Below are 7272 nucleotides of genomic sequence, written 5' to 3' on the forward strand. Positions count from 1 at the left end.
TTCGTCGAATTTTATGGTCCTGAATGTTCAGTCTGATACTACTCCAGACTTACCTGCTATTTCAGTACTACCAGTCAAAGGCGAATTATGTGTCCGAAATAATGGTTCCGTGCATGTAGGACATAGTGATTGTACTACTGTTGTCAAGTATAGTGACAGTGGGAAATCTATTTTCAAAGCTTCACGTCATTCATATTTTATTTGTGGTCAAACCGCATATGTTCGTCTGCCCCTCGATTGGGAGGGAACCTGTTACATTGCCTTCCTACTGCCACCAGTTTTTCTAGCCCCATCTGATTATCATAGAAATACACATCTAGTACACATTAGACATAGAAGGGAGTCCCCGATTGTCGATTACACTGAAACTACTCTAGAACAATATACCGATTTCAATAAAGGTTTCTTCTTCTTTATAGGCCCTGTCCAGAATAGTAAGTTAATCCGTAGGTTAACAAGAACCCTTGAAGCTGTAGTAAATGAGACTGCCTCTGCTCTAGGTAACTTAACTGAAGAGCAATCTGCCATGAGATTTGTCGTTTTACAGAATCGTCTCGTCCTTGACGTCATACTGGCCGATAGGGGCGGGGCCTGTAGAGTCATCGGATCTAGTTGCTGCATTTTCATTCCAAATAACGCGCCGTCTGTTTATTCAGCTATAACCAGACTCCATAAAATTGCCCATCTGATACACCAAGATCCAGGCACCTGGACATGGTCCGGTTGGTTCTGGAATATAATTTCCGCATGGGGATGGAAAGTCTTGTCCTTTCTAGGTATAGCAGTAGCGATTATATTCAGCTGCTGCCTCTGTATACAATGTGGCCCTGCGATTTGCGGCATTTGTGCTACCTCTTGTATTCCTAGTCCCAAGCCCCGTTCTAAATCCCGTTCCAAGAGAATTCGAGATGAGCAAATGATACTGTATGAAATGATAGATGGTATCATGAATATTGATGTTTCCTGATGGAAACGTAGTGACAAGGAGGGAATGTGGAAAAGTAAATTTTGCCATGTTCTGTGTCCCTACGCCTCATCCATCATATGTTATGTGTGCATGATTAAATATGCATATGTACTCCCCATGTCCGATTAATGACGCAATTACAGTTGTGTCCACCTCTGGTATGCCAGTTTCCAGTCTTCGTGAATACTACGAATATTAGGCCTATGTAAAGCTACGTTGCCACGTTTCTCAGTGTGCACGTTATTCTATTATAAAGTCCCCGTTTCTAGGCCTCAAAAGGGCCCGGACACCAGATTCAGCTCCTGTCTCCTGAAGCCTCGCTGAGGAGGGATACAGCCCCCACCTGTATCCTCGACCCTTCACTTACTCCCTGCCTCGCAGTGCCCGGTGCAGCCTGGCTCAGTCTCTGAGTCTGCCAAGAATATGTTATGAGTCCAGTTATCAGTTCAGTTCTCCTTCTCTGCATTCCTAAGCTACTGAACTGCATCAATAGTTTCCGTCATTGTCTAGCCTTCACGTCTCCACGTTAGAGAAATACTGTATTAATGGTCATTTAATATTCTTCATCACGCACTACATGTAGAATAATGCATGGTCCAGTCTCAGAATCAAGTTAGCCTTTCCCCTCCTGACTTCTAGTTCCTATCAACATGTTCTCTAAACATCAGATACTAGATACTGTTTAGGTACATGTCGCCCTGACTCTCCAGACTTCAGTCTCTGCTCCTAGCACAGAGTTCATAGCCCCCAGCTTCTCCTAGTAATACGTCATTGCCAGTTTGCGCGCACCACTAGGTTAGAGGTCCCGGCTCCTTAGGTAGCCCCCTCCATGGTTTCCGCCCCATTCATGACATATTCTGTTACGTTTGCATCACATGTCTATGTATACTCCCAGTTACACCTACTTTTGCCCTTATCTTTCGCGACTGCTACGCGTCACGCCTTCTGCTCCACCCACTGTTACGCCTATTGCAATGTAATGTTATGTGTTTGCGTTATGTATATATGCTCATGTATTGTTATTAAAAGTCAGCGCGCTCATCCCAGGTCGAGCCCCAGCAGCTGCTGGGCCCTGTCATCCTATTCCTATGCAGGTTGTCCTGTTCCTGTCCTTATGCTGTAATAAACCTGCAGAACTCCTACTACCTCAAATCTTGACTCTTATTTATTGAGCTATCTGTTATGATATATATGTCTAGTCAAAAATAGGGTATTATTTATTTATTTACCACAGCCGCGTGCCCCCCCGCACATAAATTATGAAACCCTGGAGGTGTGGAGACCTGGCCCCTGACGAAATCTTTTGGGCCGGAGGGTCCTTGTGGGACCCCTGAGCAGGCCTAGGGGGTCAGGGTGTTTCTACCCTGACCGCTTTTCTTGTTTTTTTTATCTTTGTTTTACTGTTTTCTTGTGACTGTGTTACCGAGTCACAAGATGGCTGCCAACACTTCCTGGTTTGGAATGTTGGCAGCCATTAGAATGAAGCTTGTGCGCAGATATATAAATGTTTTATTTCTTAAATTTCTCTGTAACTGCTGAACGTATTTACACCATTTAAAAGAAGGTCGCTTTCTGAACCAATAGCTAGCTTTTTGCCAACTTTGGTGTAATTTGGTTCAGCAGTTCAAGCTGTAGCCATGTCTAAAGTTCCTCAGACCGCCAAGGTGTTGGTCCTGCGCGAAGACCGCCAAAGTCATAATCAGGCCCTTACACTCTCACTCCCAGCTGCTCAAATAAATGGGAGTACTTCACTAATCACTAATTGCTTTTAAACTGGGCTATATGTGAATCACTGAGGAATATCTTTCAAAGAACCCCAATGCCGGCGCAGGACAAAATGCCCCACTCCCACGCGTGTGCTCACCTTTGTTACACATGCATGAAGGGCCATATTTATAGCTCGCCCCCCCCCGCCCACTGACTCTTTCACTCCTACATTGGAAAAAAGGTGACAGACACCCCGGAGATGGATGCACACATGAATATGTTCCATGCAATGTGTTCTAAAGACACCAAGAAGGGCATCGACAGGGCATGACGGCCGTGTGAAGACCATTTACTAGATGTCACTGTGCTGCTGGCTAAAATTCTGGAACTGGCGGTGGACTCAAAGAGTCTAGCACTCAATCCATCAATAAAACTTTATTCTGAGGCATTGTGCCATCCATAAAAGTATGAACAAAAATATACAGTTCATAGCAGAACAATAAGTATACAAAATAACAATATACACGATGAAGCAGCAATGACAAGAAAACATTGAAATATTATGGACCTACGAGCACACTTAGCAGATTTTAAGAAGGTCCCAACATGTATAACAGCTTTTTCATTTGTTATCTGCAATAAGAATTTAAATCAGGTGTACATTGGCTGACATTGCAATAGCATTTCTTTGAAAATGTAATTAAAAGGAGTCTCACAAGGTCAGGGCTTGGTTGCAAGAGTTTGTACACAGCCCAGGGGCAAACAGAGAAAATATTTCTCAGAATTGGAACTAAAATAAAAATCAAGCAACGTTCCCAACGGGTGCGAGTAAGGCTAATGTAGTCAGTGGTGAAGTCTAATTCACAGGGAGAGGTATTGAACCACACTAGCTTTCCCTTCCATGTCTTTTAGTCACTTTGATTCCTCAATTGTGCAGTGCTTTGGCCACAGCCTGAGTATTTACACTGTGACATGATAGTGGACCAATGAAGATAGATAGCTAAGTTAAGCCTTTACAAACACACGCCAAGGGATAAATAATCCTTTATCTAGAGAAAGGCAATCCTTTCCTATGATTTCAGTTCAGACAGCGTCAGGCATTCTCCAGATGGAAAGCCATAGCAAGACAGGCCACACACTAGTCAGATCTGCTATGTAGGGAAGCCCACGTTCCTTATGGCAGATAAAGTGCAAGGCTAAGATGGGAACAGAAAATATCTACTTAAGAAATCTATTTTCCTGATCGTTGCCCTCAAGGGTTTTAGAAGGACTAGTCATTTCCTGAGGATTTACTTTAGAGAACGCACCTTCAGCCACCTCCAATAGGTTAGATTCACTCTCCTTACTCGCAGCCCGTTGAGAGCCCCTCTTTTTTTGTCTCCTAACCGTAGAAGCAGAGATATTCGGAGTAGCTAGGCTGTTGCTAAACTCCCCCTCTACTGAGCTACTCTGGTTACTATAATCACCCCAGTCTTTGCTGATATTCGTGTTCTCATCTGTAGAAAAATCAGAAAGAGAGTAAAAGGTTTCCGGCAATTCCTGGGGGGGTAACACTTCTACTCTCGAAGTACTTTCAGTCACTAATGAGGGGCTTAACTCTTTACCAGTCTCCTGTATTTCCAGTATGTCTCCCAGAGTTTCCAGGACTCCATCTCCCACAGTGCAGCAGTTCGCACTATCTAGAGCCTGGTTTGTCAGTAGCTCAATTTCTTTAGACTGAGAGGTTTCCTCGTTTTTTCTCTTTACTAATTGTTTCTCGAAAAATTCAGGAAGTGTCAAAGAGAGGGTACCTTTCACTCCTGCGCCCGCCAGCTTTTCAACAGGTTTCTGAGGTTGTGCATTCCCCTTCTGTATATTTCTCCCCAATCTGGATAGAATCTTACCGGAGTCTTGCTGGGAATTATTGTTCTTTTCTCCGTGCTGGGGCCACTGCCGCCATCATCATTACCTTTAGCGTTACCTCCTACGGTGTTTCCAGCAATTTCACTCGAGTTATGGCTACGGGTTCCAGCCAGAGCTTGGGGTTGCATCTTCTTTCTGCGGGACCCCCCGCGTCCGGGATAGACGCTGCTCTGAGCCCAGAGCAGATACACTGTTACACGCCAGAGCGGGGCACGCCGCTGAATGCGGAAAAGATCAGCCAGCATTCGGAGCAGCTGTGGCAGCCAAGTCGTGAGCAGGCGAGAGTCTCCAAAAAAAAAAAAAAAAAAAACCTCACGGAGCCGCTGGATGCACTGCCTCTGACGCAAATAGACAGATAAAACTCCACAGCTACACAAGTCGTAGGAAATCACCAGAGCTGGTCTGAGGTCATTCGAATCAAGCCTGAAGCCTGCAGCTTTTCAAAAGAAGCGCCGGTAAGAGATTTTCCCCAGCATGCGACGCTATCAGTCAGTCAGAGCCCAGATATCTCCTCGTTCCACTCCAGGGTACTCGGAGCAAGGGATAGGGCTGCTCACACAGCCTTCGCCACGGCCGCCATCTTGCCTCCTAATGTTATAGTCAAGGGTCAACCCCTTAATGACAATCCCAAGGAAATTACTCTGATAACTATTTATCACACTATGATGAGTCATAGGGCCGAAAGCAAAGCAGAAAACCAGCGTACTCAGGCGACGTGTTCAAAGGTAAAAAACGCAGTTCGCAGAGCCATCAAATTGTGCACAGAGACAGCTGATAGAGTCACGGAGGCAGAGGCGAGGATATCTGCTCTCGAGGATGAGACTGTAGTACAAAAGCAAGAAGTCGCTAACATTAAGGCCCACAGAGATGACATTTCTGAAAAACTGGCAAGCTTGGAGAACCAGGCACGTAGAAACAATTTGCGTTTTTTGGGTGTACCCGAGAAAAAAGAAGGGGCCGATGTCAGGGGTTTCATCATCGGGCTACTAAAGAGTGCCTTCCCTGAATTGACGACGTGGGACTGGTCTAAGGAAGTGCAACGCGCACATAGATTTCCTTTCGTAATTAGGAAACCACGACAAGGTCAAGAGGAATATCCCAGGGCCATTTTGGTTTCCTTTAATAACTTTCTTGCCAGGGAAGCAATTTTTTCATTAGCAAGACCTGATAAAAAAGCGGAAGGCATGAACTGCCAGTTTTTCGTCAGACCTGATTACTGTCAGACCACTGTGTCTCAACGATGGCAACTACCCCAACTTATTCCAGACTTTCAGAAGAAGGGAGCCACAGTGTTCTTGCAAAATCCGGCTAAATTGAAGATCATACTTAAGGGTCAGACGAAATTCTTTCTTTCGGAAATTAAAGCCAAGGAATATTTGGACACTTTATGATGCTCTATGACATAATGCATATTTTTTTTGAGTTGGCTAAGCTGTTGTATTAGAGTATTCTAGGAAGATCAATGTGTATCTTTTCCTCTTTTGTGTTTTCAAAGAGACTTCATATGTATGAACCGTTCTCTTTCTACCCCTGGAGGGGTCTCTAGGGCAGGGGACGCGGTACTCCATCTGATCCAGGAACTGGTAGTTCCTGAGCCTCATATGTTGGGGAGGGTGGGGGGGGGGTTTCTGGTTGGGTGGGGGGTGGTGGGATTGGGGATGGGGCTGGTGGTGGGGGTGTAAGGCAGAGGTAGTTACTAGTGTGTGGACATCAACACATATTTTACGTTTGGTTGATTTTTTTGGTCCTTTTTGGTTATTGTTACAGGATGGATAAGAAAATAAAATTTTGTACCTTGAATATTAATGGCCTTAATGACCCGAAAAAAGTAGGAGTTCTCCGCAGAATAATACAATTTTTAGGTGTCGATTTCTTGTGTATACAAGAAACCCACGTTCCCTGGGATAAACGAGCCCTTTTAAAAAATCTGGGGCTTGAACTCTTAGTCACCTCTAAACAAATGGGTGTTAAAAGAGGCATTGCAATCTTTATGAAGAAAGGGGTGGGGGGATGCCTCAGAACTCTAGCGTATAAATGGGGAAGATGGGGCCTTGTCGAACTAGTTGTGGAAGGACATAAATTTACCGTTTGTTGTATTTATGGTCCCAATCTGGACGATAATGAAGTTTTTAACACTGTTAATGCAGAAATTTCAACCTGGCCACAGCCTATAATCCTATGTGGGGATCTGAATATTCACATTGAAGCGAATTGGAATATTAGGTCTGAGAGGAAATATTGTGGTCGTAAAATGAGGACTTATAGAGCTCTACGAGAACTAGTACTAGGAAACGGGCTAGTGGATGCATGGTATAAACTACAAGCTAATGACCCTGGTTATACTTTTTTTTCAATCCCTCATCGAAAGTTTGTCCGTTTAGAATATTTTTTTGTTTCTTCTTCATTTATGGAGAACGTGAAGATCGAGGTGTTACCACAATTGGTCTCCGACCATAATCCAGTTATAATGGAATTATCTTTACCCTCTAAATGTGTAAGACCTAATATACAGTGGTCATTTCAGAGAAATCTACTACTTGATGAAGAATATCTTCAATTTATGGCTGGAATAATTATGGATTTTTTTGAACGGAACAATGGGACGGCTTCAATACAAGTTGTCTGGGATACCTTTAAATCTATTGTTCGTGGGGAAACAATCAGTTACTCCAATTTCAGACGTAAGAAGAACCAAG

This window comes from Lissotriton helveticus, chromosome 1_2 (genome assembly GCF_964261635.1).
Source record: "Lissotriton helveticus chromosome 1_2, aLisHel1.1, whole genome shotgun sequence".
Classification (NCBI taxonomy): Eukaryota; Metazoa; Chordata; class Amphibia; order Caudata; family Salamandridae; genus Lissotriton; species Lissotriton helveticus.